This window comes from Leopardus geoffroyi, chromosome B2 (genome assembly GCF_018350155.1).
Source record: "Leopardus geoffroyi isolate Oge1 chromosome B2, O.geoffroyi_Oge1_pat1.0, whole genome shotgun sequence".
Classification (NCBI taxonomy): domain Eukaryota; kingdom Metazoa; phylum Chordata; class Mammalia; order Carnivora; family Felidae; genus Leopardus; species Leopardus geoffroyi.
This window is the reverse complement of record NC_059332.1, coordinates 133,619,152-133,633,637: the sequence shown is the minus strand read 5'-3', so window position 1 is coordinate 133,633,637 and position 14,486 is coordinate 133,619,152. Positions and strand designations below refer to the sequence as shown.

General features: G+C 40.0%; 1 pseudogene; it reads right to left on the bottom strand.

The window, feature by feature from the left end:
- Nucleotides 1-4,190: 4,190 nt before the first annotated feature.
- Nucleotides 4,191-6,724, bottom strand: LOC123609141 (annotated as a pseudogene).
- Nucleotides 6,725-14,486: the final 7,762 nt, after the last annotated feature.

The window sequence follows — 14,486 nt, the reverse complement described above, 5'->3', positions numbered from 1 at the left end:
TTGTAAAAAGAAAAGGAAGCAGCATGGAGTGGTTATCGGTTCATATCCTCCTGGACAGGAACACTGAGAAATCCTTGCCTTGTATGAGGAGTGAATGATTTAGTTGCTTATCTTGTAGAACCTACTCCTATTCTCTGGGACTATCTTACCTATCCTTTGTCTTTTGGGTTATGACAAAGATGGACAGCGGGGACAATTCTCTTTTGGGGCCTGTATCACCTTAGGAGCCTACCTCTGATATTAGAAGAGCCTAGAGATTGCCCCAGGTTTGAATAAGAGCCCAATCTTTGGCTTGGGGCTTATTTGGAAATTCTGGTTACTGGGAGAGGGTTAAGGATTAGGTTTCCCTCAGATATCAGCTTTGTCTCCAGTGATGGCTTCTCTTTCCTGCATCCTACCCTAGGGCAGAGAATTTGACTTTTAAAAATCTGATCAGTGTTTTTTTTTTAATTCTTTTTTTTTTTAATGTTTATTTACTTCTGAGAGAGAGAGGAGAGTGTGAGTGGGGGAAGGGCAGAGAGGGAGACACAGAATCTGAAGCAGGCTCCAGGCTCTGAGCTGTCAGCACAGAGCCTGATGCAGAGCTTGAACTCATGAACCTTGAGTTCATGACCTGAGCCGAAGTTGGATGCTTAACTGACTGAGCCACCCAGGCGCCCCCAATCTCCTCAGTCTTAATCAGGCTTTTACCAGTCTAGGAAGGAAAACCACTTACAGAGAGGGTTTCTTTCCAAAAAAGCTATATTTCTTAAATTCTGTTTTTTTCAGATTGGTTAGTTTTAGGCCAATCTTGTCTTTCTCCTGAGGGACCTTAATGAAAGTTGAACATTTCCTACTAAATCACTGAATATTGCAATTTTGGTTAGCACTTGAACTCTGCTGTAAGCTACAACAGGCAATCATTTAACCAGCTATTTTGAGACTCTATAATAAGATTTACCAACTTCAGCCGTAGAAAAATGAGATTTTTCCTCATCGCTCTGCTTTCCTAGATGCAGTTCGTTCACTATTTTAGGACCTATCATGTATATGGCACCACTCCTAGCACTAAATTCTGTATCTGGTAGGATGCTTTTGGTTACAAATAATAGAATATCACTACAGTCTGGCTTAAATCATGATGGGAATAGATTGGCTCAGGTCACTGAGAGTGAAGAGGTGGGGCTTCGGGTGCAGTTCAGCTAGACGTCTCGCTTGGTCTTGTAGTTCTTCTTGTCCCTTCATCCTTATGGATCAGCCTCATGCTCAGGCTGGCTTCCCTTGTGGCCATAAGGTGGCTGCAGCTAAAACTCAATATGCACACTCCTGTCTCCAGGTCACGTGTGGTGGGATTAGGACAGTGGGCAGATTTTTCCCTTTATCGTTACACAAAATTCAGAGTTTCGCTCCAAGTGGATAGAATTAGATCACATAATCACCTCTGGTTAATAACTGTGGTTTGAAGGGTGAGTCTGTCTTGACAGACCCCAGCCAATGGTTTCTCACCCAGGAGCTGGGGTAGAATAACCCCAACGGACGCTGCCCGGCTTCTTGTAAATGCCTGAAGAGGTGGCCAGAAAAGAATACATTCCATAAAGAGAAAAATAATAATTGGCATTGATTCATATTTTAGATGTAGATGAAATTACATACGATGTAAATGAAGCCCTTCTATTTTCAAGGGATTCCAAATGAAAATAAAAAATGTATGAAAGTGATAATCTCCCCCCAACCCCGCCCCGCCCTGCCCCTTTCAGGTCTTAGTGAGTATTTTTGTTTGCCTAAGCAAGTAATAATGTTAAAATGGGTGAATCTGATTTGGTGAGCTTTTCTGGTCTCCAGTAGGGAAACAAATAACACTTTAAACTTTACAGATGTTGCTATTTAACAGTATTTCTATACTTTTAAAAATAGCCGACAATCCGAGTAGTGAATTCACACAACTGCTAAATCCCTAAGACCTTAGCAAGCACATCATTCTTGTATGATTGCATTACTGTATTAGTGCTCATGCTGTCATCACAACACGTGGCAAAATCCTGGGAACCAAAAGGTTAACTCTGGGGAATGAAAGTGTGTTTGACAGCTCCGTATTCACCAGAGCGATCTTGGGTTACCATTTTCAACGCTTCCCCTCTCTCTGCTTCTTTTTATTCCTAAATGATACAGCCTCAGCATGATAATCTACATAAAGCACCCCCCCCATAATCATATTAAGATTAAGGAAAATAGGTATGAAACGTTTTATTTACGGTTAGCGACGGTGAGCAAAGAGGAAATAGGCAGGAGAATTTTTGTGACAGTTTACATGCCAACAAATAATCACACGGTTTAAAGTGGACTCCCAAAGCAGATTATACATTTTACGCATTTAATTATAATCATACTTTCCTCTTATCTGATATGAATGTCTCCAATTTAAATATCAGCTTAATCGATGCCTATCACTTAATAATCATACTATGATCCAGGCCAATTATAACAATTCTTCCCTGTGAAACTACAGTTAGAAGAATGTCGACTAGGAAAATGTTTAAATCCTGACATAAAAATGGCTGTGATAAAACCAGGGGCTTTGAATTTCATGGTCCTTTAATACTGCCTTTGAAGTAATGAAAAACCCATTTTCCACCACTTGCTTCAAGGACTTCGCTAATAACATCTTCCACAAAAGGCCGATCTTTTTTAAAGAAGGATATTGTGACGTTATTTTAAAGCATTTAAAATTATATAACAAACTTTTAGTGGAATTTCTTAGTCTACCTTTTTCATTCTCCCTAATGAAATACTTGTTAAACAGGTTACTCTATCTTAACCTTATGGAAATGCTGATGACAGAGCATCCATTATTCAATTCAGTTCCAGAAATAAAGGATAACAAGTAGGGAGGGAAGAATGTTATAAATAATCTAAAGAACTAGGAAAAAGGCTTTTCTTTTGGTCTAAACCTCAGGTTCACCTTAGGTGGCAGATTAATGGGGAGTTGATAGCCTGGTCGTCATCGCTGGTGGACACGTGACCTTCACACCGACCTCCCCTGTAGTGTGGCTGGCTGTGAACTTAGAAAGAGACCCGGTGGCGGAGAAATCACCAGGGCTTAAATGGGTCAACAGAATTGGCAGCAATCTTTGCAGACGTCTCTGCGTTAAGCTCTGTGCGTCCTGAATAAAGTCAGCCACATCAAGAAGTGGGATTTCGGAGACTCCTGGAACAGGGCTGTCTAATTAAAAAATGGTTCAAGATGAAGTTTCCCAGGAGCACGGAAATCCAAGGAGAAAACGAGCTTCTTCTTTTAACTTCAGATGAGATCTTTGGCTAGGAAACTGCAAAGGGTAATTATGCAAAATACACATGAGGACGCCACAGACTGTCTGGGCTGAGGGAAAAGTGACTTGTGACAGGCTTTGGGTTTGGGCGGCTCGTTTTCCTGGGAGGATCAGGTGCTGGAATGGGGTGTGATTCTAGTAAGTAACCAGTGGGGAATCAGGGGGCACCTACCCAGTCAGTGCTATGGATGAATGAATGAATGAGTGAACTAAGTAAAATTCCATCTCTAACAAAAGACTTTCCTGTAGTAATGGCGGAGGGCAGAGCTATCTTCCCCTTTATCACACACGCTTCTCTCCCGGTTCCCTTCCTTTTCATGGGAAGAAGAATAATACCCAGTTGTGAACCACACGGTCAGGACCTCAGAATAGTGCCTGGAAGATTCTTAGGCTAGCTAACCTCCTTATTGTTAGAACCTGATTTTATCCATGTACAGATGCTGATGGTATTTTTTTTTTTAACATTTTCATTTATTTTTGAGAGACAGACAGAGACAGAGCATGAGTGGGGGAGGGGCAGAGAGAGAGGGAGACACAGAATCCAAAGCAGGCTCCAGGCTCCGAGCTGTCAGCACAGAGCCCGACGTGGGGCTCGAACCCACAAACTGTGAGATCATGACCTGAGCTGAAGTTGGACACTCAACTGACTGAGCCACCCAGGCGCCCCTGATGGTATTTCTTAGAATGTCCAAATGGGGCGCCTGGGTGGCTCAGTTAAGCGTCTGACTCTTGATTTTGGCTCAGGTCATGATCTCACAATCTGTGGGACTGAGCCCCAGGTTGGGCTCTGTGCTGACAGTGTGGAGCCTGCCTCGGATTCTCTCTGTCCCTCTCTCCCCCTGCCCCTCCCCTACTCACACGTGCACTTGTGCTCACACACTCTCTCTCTTAAAATAAATAAACTTAAAAAAAATGTCCAAATGGATGAACCAGCATAATATTTGTATCAATATAAGTGTTAAGAACTGTTTCCTAAATATTTCATGGCATTATTATTTCCTTGGAATCATTACATTCCACAAGACTGCCTTGGTCAGACCTAGTTTTATAATAAAATATAGAGTCTTATGTTCTAGACCAAACTAGATGAAACTTCAACTTGAACCATTTTTTAAATTAGCTGGAATGTAGTATTTCATGCCACAACAAATGACATAAAATGAGTCTTTGGAAAATGCCTCACATCTCTTCAAGGCAGGAATGTCTTTGAAAAGTCATGCTCTTCTGCTGAAATTTGACTTGATTTCGTACTATTGTCTTCATTTTGTGACATTTGTAAAAGACGAACTACCTACAAACTATTTTAGACTTTTCCTGTTGGGAATGAGGGAGTGGTTACATCTGAGTTAGCAGGTGGGCACATATAAAAGACAAGATGGCCAGTCCATCTCGTGGAACACAAAATCATAAAATTTTAGGGCTGAAATGGGCCTCAAAGAACATCTAACCCAAGTACCTCATTTAAAACATGAGAACAAAGAGGCCACCTAGGCCATATGCTTGTGAATTAGAAATGTGGTCATTAATAGAATACAGTAATAGACACTATTTATATGGCTATATAATACATAAAGCTTATGTATAGCTAAAATAGTGGATACTATTTCAGTACCTATGATGTAGAAGAGGCATTGAGCTGGCAATCTTGGCTGGTGACTTCCTGCTCAATTACACCAAGAATTGGAACCACGATGTTTTCCTAGTGTTAGCCACTCTTTTCACAAACATATGAAGGATCTAATCTTAGCTGCAATCACCCCATTTAATTTAAAGGGGGGAGGAATTCTGAAAATATTTTTTAAGTCACAGAGTTTCTTTGAAGTTATATTCAAGACACAATTTTTTTTTCAAGGCACATTTAATTTACTATCGGGAAGGCTTGATACAAAAGGCCCAAACACAACGGAAGGAAACACATTCCCCCATTAACACCAAGCACGATGCCCTTTCAGTGTGTGCCTGTTGAATGCCATGGGGACTTAATTTCAGTACCGAAAAAATGCAGTGATTCTCAGCACGGCCAACATCCTTATATAACCTAGTAGTGAAATGAATGTTTATGACACCTCAGTTTCAACCTGAAGTTTCATAGAACACCTTTCTGTCTGCAGTCTTTAATAAGATTATCTACAGCACTAACAACCATTCAAAGAACAAACCATTGATTAAAACCACACTGGCTTTAGGCTCAATCAAGTAATATAGAGCTCCAAACTAAATGGCTAAATATATGAACTGCTTATATGGACATCTATTATTTGATTCTCTCATAACTATTAAGTTGGTTCTTAGCAAATAAACTCTTTAAAGGCAAAATTCACCTCACTTGGGTTTTGATCCAATAGTTTAACAATCATCATGAAATCCACAGTCTTATGGGCAAAACGGATCTACAGTGTCTCTAGGTCACTATGCTCAAGGTTAAGAGCAAGGCATATTCCATTTTTCACATTTTATGGAATTTTATATGTTCAATTCATGATTTTTAATCTAGGTTTACATTCCTCCCAACTGTCTGAAGACACAGTGTGCCGCAGACTTAAGGCTTCTGTTTGTCCGTCTATTTTCTTCAAACAGAAACATTTCTCAAGTGTCCACATGTTCTAGAAGGGGAATTTTTTGGAGGCTGCCGCTTCTTAGGAATAGTCCGACACCATCAGGCCTCTGAAGCAAACGCTGAAACACAAGGTTCATCTGATAAGTTTTACGTGAACCGTTACAGGCTGGATAGTATAAGAATGCGATTTTTTTTTTGGCTCAAAAAGTCTGAGTCGGGGTGTGGAAACGAGTATTTGGCTGTCCTGCCACTGCTTCCTCCCTGTGGGACTGTCATGGAGGTCTTGACTGGGGAGTATGACTTGTTTACCTACTAGGAGTAAACTTCCAGGCACTCAGTTCATTTTGGGCTTGCTCTGGTTTGCCTTTAGTCTGTTCTGGTTCACCTTTCATTTTTAGGAAAAACAAGCTGATCACTGGGTCTACCGTTGTTGACCTCAGTTGGGCAGCACTCTGCTGCTGGACTTGCCCGAGTTAATACACTTGAGTGCCACATGCTACCTCCTGCTCCTTGCTTGTCAGTCGTATTACAAGGACGTCTTCCCTGTGAGCAGACTCCTGTGTCTTTAGTTTTTCTTCAGATTCCCTTAACCCCAGTTACCTCGCTGGAACTGAGGTCTGTGTGCTCACCCTCCAGAGCTTGGACGTATGCTTCCGATTGTCTCCATTGGAGAATTAACTCATCTCAGGCCGTAACTTTGAAGTGTGTTTCACTCAAACCTTTTTGGGAAGAGATTCCTCGTTGGTCATCTTGAATCCTCTCTAGACAGAGTCCCCATGGGTACCACCGGTCACACAGGCCAAGGCGGCCCTTCCCACTCACCCAGGCCACCAGCCCATGCTACCGCTACCCCTACAATGCCCCTCGCGCCACAGCCCCGGTGCTCCCCTTTATTTGCTAAGACGTAATTGCTGAGAAGGAAGATTATTTATAGTCTTAAGGCTGATCTTTGTTATCCTCAAATTTTTCCTGTATTGGAACTCAAAAATATACTTAGCTATTTTGCCTTTGTCTAAGAATATGGAGAATACAAGTAGTCGAGGAAGCCTGGGTTCACCTACATAATATTTGAGGTTCTCTAAGTAAAAATGCTCTGTGGGATATAACTGGCTAAGTTTTCATGACTGGGCTCAGAGGTGGTGGTTGGGGAGGTAACAGGTATTTTAATCAAGAGACATGATGCCTAGTTTAACACAGTTTACTTCCTTCATCTCATTATTACACTTTGCTTCCTTATAAACTCTTTTGAACACATAGTTTTTGAATGGTGATAACTGATTAAAGCAATTTGGCAATAAATGCTATAATTCAGTGTAATAAGGACATACATGTCTAGACAAAATAATATCATAAAATGTGTAGAAAAAAATCATGGCCTTGAATGGGGTTCTGCATAACCAATGCAGCATTTCACACTATCAAACCCTGAATTTTCCACACTGGCAAATGGGAAGTGACATTCATTAAAGTGAATAAAGATTGTCTGGCTAAGTCCTGAAACAACAAGGAAAACTTAGAGGCAATGTCTTGACATGATATGCTGAAAGCTGGCTCTATATTTGCAGGTGATTTAAAGCTCTTTCTTTCATAAAGTTCTAACAAAAGTGCTATCTTTTCTTTTTTCTAGCATGTTCCACAGAGAATATTCCAGTATATAGATTACCAAGGGGAAAAAAATACACACCTGGACTAAATAACAAGACTAATTAAAGGTCAATATACAACCCCAAGCCTCAAATCCTTATTGACCATGTGGACTTGGATACAAACCTTCAACTGCAAATCACAGCAGCTGCTAAGGGAGGAAAAAGCTGGTAAGAATAGAAAAGAAACATACGGGCATACATTTCTGGGAGGCTCTTTCTGGTTTTTAATGCTGGCTGTAGAAAGATCACATGAAGCTACCTGAGTCTGTATGGCGTCTAATTTGTTTTCCTTTCTCTTACAGCTCTGATGAGTCCTTGGGGAATTAGGTCAAATAACCAATGCCCAAGGGTCTAGAAGATGCTTGGGTAGGACTACAGTCGTCCAGTCATGCTAGAAAGAGCCCCCTCCCTGGTGAGAAACAGGGGGTCCATGCTGTTCCATCAGCACTTTGATTCTTGAACTACACGGTAAAGAATTCTCAATAATCAAGGTCATCAGACAGCAGGGGATATGAACTGTCAGACCATTTGAGGAATCCATTCCAATTGATCTGATACCGAAGAGTAAATTTTCCTTCAGAGTCAGTTTTCAGTATCTGGGAGTCAGAAAGCAAAGCACTGGGTTTACCCTCTGTAGCATGAGCAGTAAGGGGTGTTATTTGTTCAGATCAGCAGACATTCCTATCCACGCAATCTTTCATTCTCCTAACCATTTCTAAAATGAGTGTCTACTGTGCCATGAAAAGCATATAGATTAGAAATCGCTTCTTTACATCTTGCAACAGAGAATGATGCAGACTTAGTGTCTTTTTACATCTCTACAGAAACATCAGATAGGTTGAAGCCAAGATGTATTTTTCAAGGGCCACGCTGGGCTCTCTGCACACGGGACAATCCTTTAACACGGCCTCCAGTAAAGCCCCCTGGGTTTCCCCATGAGAAAGATGAACAGGTGTGAAGAAAAATCTTAGCAGATTTTTCATGCCATTTGTGAAATTTAAGTTTATAAATAAAAATGGACAGTAAATAAAGGAACATCAACAGAAATAAGACACATCCATCAAGTACCTTACCTTACAAGCGTCTAGGGAAAGAGTCAGGGAACACAAACCATGAAAAGCCTGGTAACCATTGATTCAAGGCTTGTGTGTTTTTTAGACACAATTATATACTGATAAATACAAATATATAAAATCATATGTAATAAAATATAATAATATACAATCTATAAATAAAAATATCTTCTCCTCCAAATAAATATATAGAGTTCCAGGAAGTAGTCCCAGGAACTCAATCTGCCTTCAGAGCGAGTAGATGTAGGCACCGAATTATATGTATAATTTTCACCTGTGTATCTATGGCATCTATATTCCTTGCAGTTATTGCCGGATACTCCATTCTTCCCTCCTTCCCTTCTCTCCTGCCACCTTTCTTTCCTTTCTCTCACAGGAGACTCTCCTCATCACCAGAAGAGATGTGTTAGGAAAAACAAAATGGCGAAGAACCAACAGTGCATGTGACAAAAAGGGAATGCTTAGTTGCCACCAAATTGCTCTGGGTTAAACCCATCCTCTTTCCACAGGAAACAACTTTTCGGAGTTTGCAAAGGAACAAAATGAAGGGTGTCTAGTCCCAGCCTCTCATTTGGGGGACATAGAGAACAAGGGGGTGAAACTGGCTTGCCGAAGTCCCGCTGTGCAACTGATGACGAAATCTCCCTGAGAGACAGATTTGATTAAAGGTCTCCAAGAACATTTACTCAATGACAGAAAGTTTAAGAAAAGATGCCACATGCAATAGTCACGGTCATCATCACATCACCTTTGCCTGGAATGAGAAGAAGCAACGGACAAAATACAGATGTTTTCCTGACGTTTTACGTGGAAAGGCCAAAGAGACTAGCTTTATATCACGCATTAAAACAACAGCAACAATGACCACAAAACAAGAGAGAGTGTAACACTTTTCAGTCTGTGAAAGAGGAGTGTGAAATTATGGTGGGAGGTTTTTCCCTTTCCCCCAAGGACAGACAGCTTGGATTAAGAACTCAGAAAGATTTCTCTTGAAAGATTTTAAGGCCTGAAACACACAAGTGCCAAGGGATGCTGTGAAATTTCCTTTGCTAGCAGCCTTTAAGATTGTATCTTTCAGGGTTGGTTTACATGTAATGTGGCTGTGACCCTGCATTACCCTTCAAAGCCTCTAAGAAGCTACGATTGCATCATTTAGGGTCTGACTTTAAAGCCTGTGCACCTGTGATTACAGTGTATTAAATTCAAAACTTGGAAAGAATTAAGCATTATCCAAGTGTTGAATTTAATGACACCAATTTGCATTTACAAAGCAGCCTCATGATTATTTTGCTTTATATTCAACCTGTCCAGGTGGTAGAAAGGTTCTGCTTCCCTCTTACCCCCCTCCCCCCCCCCCCCCAATTTGGAAGGGAGGAAAAAAGAGATCCAGGCAGGACAGTGACTCAATAAAGTCACCTCTGGGTCCCAAGGAGGGGTGGCCTCCAAAGAGTCCCAGTGTGCATACTTTCCACAGTGTATCTGCCTTTGGTTCTTGAGGAATCAGGACTCTAGTCACACCCCTTTATTATAAAAATAAATTATATAGGAAAATGGTTCCTCTTATATATTTTCTGTAAAGCTTATTTTTATTTCTTTAATTTTTCTCTCTTTTGAAATTATAATTTTTAATAGTTTTTTTTTTTCTGAGGACAACCCAAATCAGAATCTTTTATGCTTGTTGGAAAAAAAAAAATAGATTTCCAGGCTCTGCTGATTATGTACCCGATTTGAATCATAGGGGACAGCATCCCCCAAATCTGCATTTTAAACTAATACCCCAGATGCTTCTTATGCATTGTTCTAATTCTTAAGTATTACTTAAATCAATTCTATAGACTTGCCCTAAAAATCACAACTATCTAATTGCTTTCAAAGAGCAACAACGATAACAAAAGTATAAGCTATAATGTTGGAATAAAAACATATCATTAGACAAATAACACGGTAAGCTGTACTAAAAAGAAATTCACAAGAAGAATCCTGCCTAAAATCTTTTTCCTCGTGTGTAAATCCTCTCTTTGCTTCATTTTCACAGGACACATTGATATTTATGAGTCTGTGCGCCATTTCATAGCAAATTAAAGGTAATCATCTGCCTCCTTTTCTGACTCGGTTTTTATGGGATTGACCCTGCATATATTCAATATTCTTCTTATTGTTGGACTCAAATCCTCAAGGAAAATCAACATAAAAGCCTTCACTGTAACCAAGCGAATAACACAAACAACCAGAAAAAATCCATCAGTGTCTGAGAAACGTTAAGCTCTGATATGGTTGGTGTATACTTCAAACTTGCCCCACATCCAAATTTCCCAACCTTGACTCAGAAAAGGGGCTTCCGTGCAGTTGCCAACTATTTACAATTTTCAAATGTTACCTTAAATTTGAGCCTCTCTTTAGTATTCAAGCCCCCTCTTCTCTTTGCAGCAGAGCTTAGAACCTGAACAGCCTTGGTGACAGAAGTTTGCCAACAGAAGTATCATGAATGGGTTTTGACTCCCAGCTGATGAAGTTGTGCACAGTACGACCGACAGATGTTTGCTTATGAAGGAGTTACACATGCCTAAAATACCTTTCCGTGCATGGTGAGAAAGAAATAGCCATTTCAGATGTCCCGTTGCCCCTGGCCACAAGCTCTTTATGTAGAAATGCCATTTTGCACAGCGTAATCTCAAAAGCAGGAACAGGAAGACAGGAGGGTCTCACCAGGGACAGCAAGAGATCTAATGAACAGCAGTCTTGTCTCCTATTAAGTGACAACAAACTTAAAGCTATGCCAGGTAGCCCGGTGCCTGTTTACTTTATAAGATCAATCTTTCAACATTATCTGTGAGAAATCGTAACGCAAGATTATCAGGTGACCAAATCCAAGGAGAATTGGTACCAAAAAGCTGTATCTCTTGCCAATCGACATTAGTTACAGGGGACTCACCAGTGGGTCTGTGGACAGACAAGGAGATAACAATAGGAAAATCGTCTGTTCATTTATTGTGGCACTATTTGGTTCTAATTAATTATGAAATACCACAGTCTACTAGTCAGCATGTGACAGCTGGGGTTTTGTCAAAGCAAAGAAATGTCAATAATTTGAGAAACTGCAATAACTCTGATATTAAATTTTTACAAAGAACCAAAAGGGGAGGGATGCCGGGATATTTTGTAAGATCTTTAAGTAAGCATAATATCGAGTGTGCTTTTAGACTAGAGACGGAGCCAGATGAAAAATCTGATGAAATTATTTTTTTATTAGAGATCAGGCAGAAGATTAGCTCTGAATGTGTCACCTTTAACAAGCCAACCGCTGTCGCTACGCCTCCATGGGCCACTTGTGGAAGGGAATTGGCGTAAGTCCTCTGGACGGCACTAGGGCAACGTATACGGAGGCTTCAAAAGATGCATGCCATAGGACCTCACAATTTAAGTTCTGGAAATTTAATCTAAGCAAATAATTGTAAGTATTAAGTAAAGATGGATGACAGGGTCATTCATAATGGCTCAGTTTGTAAAAGCCAAGAGTGAGAAGCCACACAAGTGTGCTAAAAATGAAACACAGGTCAGACTACGGTACAACCATTCAAGGGATAATGCACATTTGTAAAGGCAGTGCAGCATGGGACATCCTCAAGATATGTTATTTAATTGTTATTTATGTTATTTAGTGCTTTGGATATATTATTCAAAAAGAAGTCTAACCAAATATTATAATTGGTAGAATCCAAATGCATGTGCAGTAACTGAGCTTTGGTGACTTTCCCAGACCAAGGGTTTATCTTAAGAATGTACCCAGAATGAAGGCTGGGTCTGAGTGTTTCCAGGGAAAAAAAGACTATATGGGGAAAGTGGTGTCTCTACATGTCCAGGAAGGTTAGGGACAAACTGCTGTTCCAGGGCACTAAATCCCAGCCACAGGAAGCACTATGACAGGTGTCAGAAGTGAGCAAAATGGCTTGGTATTCCTATACCTAGTTCCTTATATTTTATCCTAAATGACAAAGGGCATATTATGTCATGTCAATGATTTCCTAGCTTTTTATTTTAAAAATTTCTTAAAATAAAATAATACATAAACATATACAATATATAGAAATTTATAGAGTTGGTTAAAATGTATGCAGGGGACTTCTAGAAATCTCTAGCAGTGTGCACGACCAAATATCTGGACTGATCATCTTGCTGAAAACAAGTAGAAATTCCTAGACAAAATACTAAAAGTAGTTTATGACTGGAAGGCCAAAACCCAGTGAAAGCAGGAATCTGAAGAGGTAAGGTACATGCTGAAGGCAACAGGGCTTTGAGGGCTTTGATGTCAAAGCGAACTTGAACATGGGCTTTCATGGTCCTATGAAACACACAGGGTGGGAGACAAAGAAAACCAGTGTCCATCCAAGGTCTCTAACATGAGGTCCTATAAAAGGAGGCATGTGAATGGCCTACAGGCTAAGTGTCAGGGAGGACCAGAAATCACATCCCCTCGTGAGACTGAGCGAAAAAAAAAAAATCATAAAGTAGAGAACACGAAGGGCACAAGTGCTCAGGAAGAACAGGCAGTAATGAGTAGACCGGCAAGTTTTTTGATGTTATAACTGTCAAGTGCAGCATAAAAAGGCATTATATTTAGTATGTATTTTAAAATGTGGCAAGTGTGAAAACATGAGTAAAATGAGCAAGCAACTCACAAAAAAAAAAAGGCCAAACATTGAAAAAACGCTAAATAAAACTTTCAGGAATTATATAAAGTGTCTTCAGAATTAAAAATTTGGTTGCTATGCCTTTTTCCACATAGCTCAGGGAGACTTAGGAAATTTGAAACTAGATCTGTAGAAATTACTGAGAACGAAACACAGAGAGACAGAGAGATGAGAAATATGACAGACGAGTCAGGTAATACGGATAACAGAGTGAGAGGTCAAACATGTATCTTATTGGAAATCCAGAGGGAGAGGAGAACGGGGGCAGAGGCAACAAGTGGAGATCTAATGGCTATGAGTTTCCCTACTTTTATGGTATTTATGGTATAATTACTATTTTGTACTTTTTATATCGAATAGCATAAATAAATGAACCTAAAACATGGAAGCAAATTGCTCAACACCAAAGACAAAGAGGTCTTAAAAACATGGGGGTGGATCCAATTACCTACAAAATTTAACCATTTAATCATGAGTTTACTTCCTCAAATTAACAACAGAAGAGTAACGATAGTGGAGTATCTCCAATGTTCAGAGAGAAAGAGACATGTCAAACTCCATTTGTAGCCTTAATGACACTATCGTTCAAAAACAAACACAAAGGAATATTCAGATAAAGAAAACTTGGAGTCAGCTAGTGAGGCATGGAATTAGAATCTAAGATCAAGGGGCTGGGTGTGCTCATGGCTACCAGGGTATCTTTGCTTCCTGACCTTTTCAGTGAATAGAAAAGAAAATGTTTGCATCCCCACACATATACGTATGCACATGCACATATTACATGCATTATACACATGTATGTGTGTTGTAGAAATAATGAATTTACACTGATAGTCCCAATTCCAATCCATTTCCAGATGATTCTTTCTTGCCCTCTTTCGTGTATGTCAAACCTGGCTCCCAGCAACACATTTACTCACTTGTTGGACCCTATCATAGACCTAAATTGTTTCAGAACTGTTTCACCTACATTACAACAAAACCCCAAATTTACTCAAATGGTTCCCAGATTTGTTTATAGTACTTGCCTCACAATCTTGCCCAAGAAAGAGAGTATACAGTCAGATACTGTGTTCATAAGTTACTTCAATTAGTGTTTTTCTCCTTTTGGAATTCATTTAAAATACAATTATGTTCATTTGGTTCAGTCTGCCTTCAGTTTTAGCTTTTCCTATCTTCCCAACCTTGTTGATTTATTTTTTTTGAAGCGTAGAACC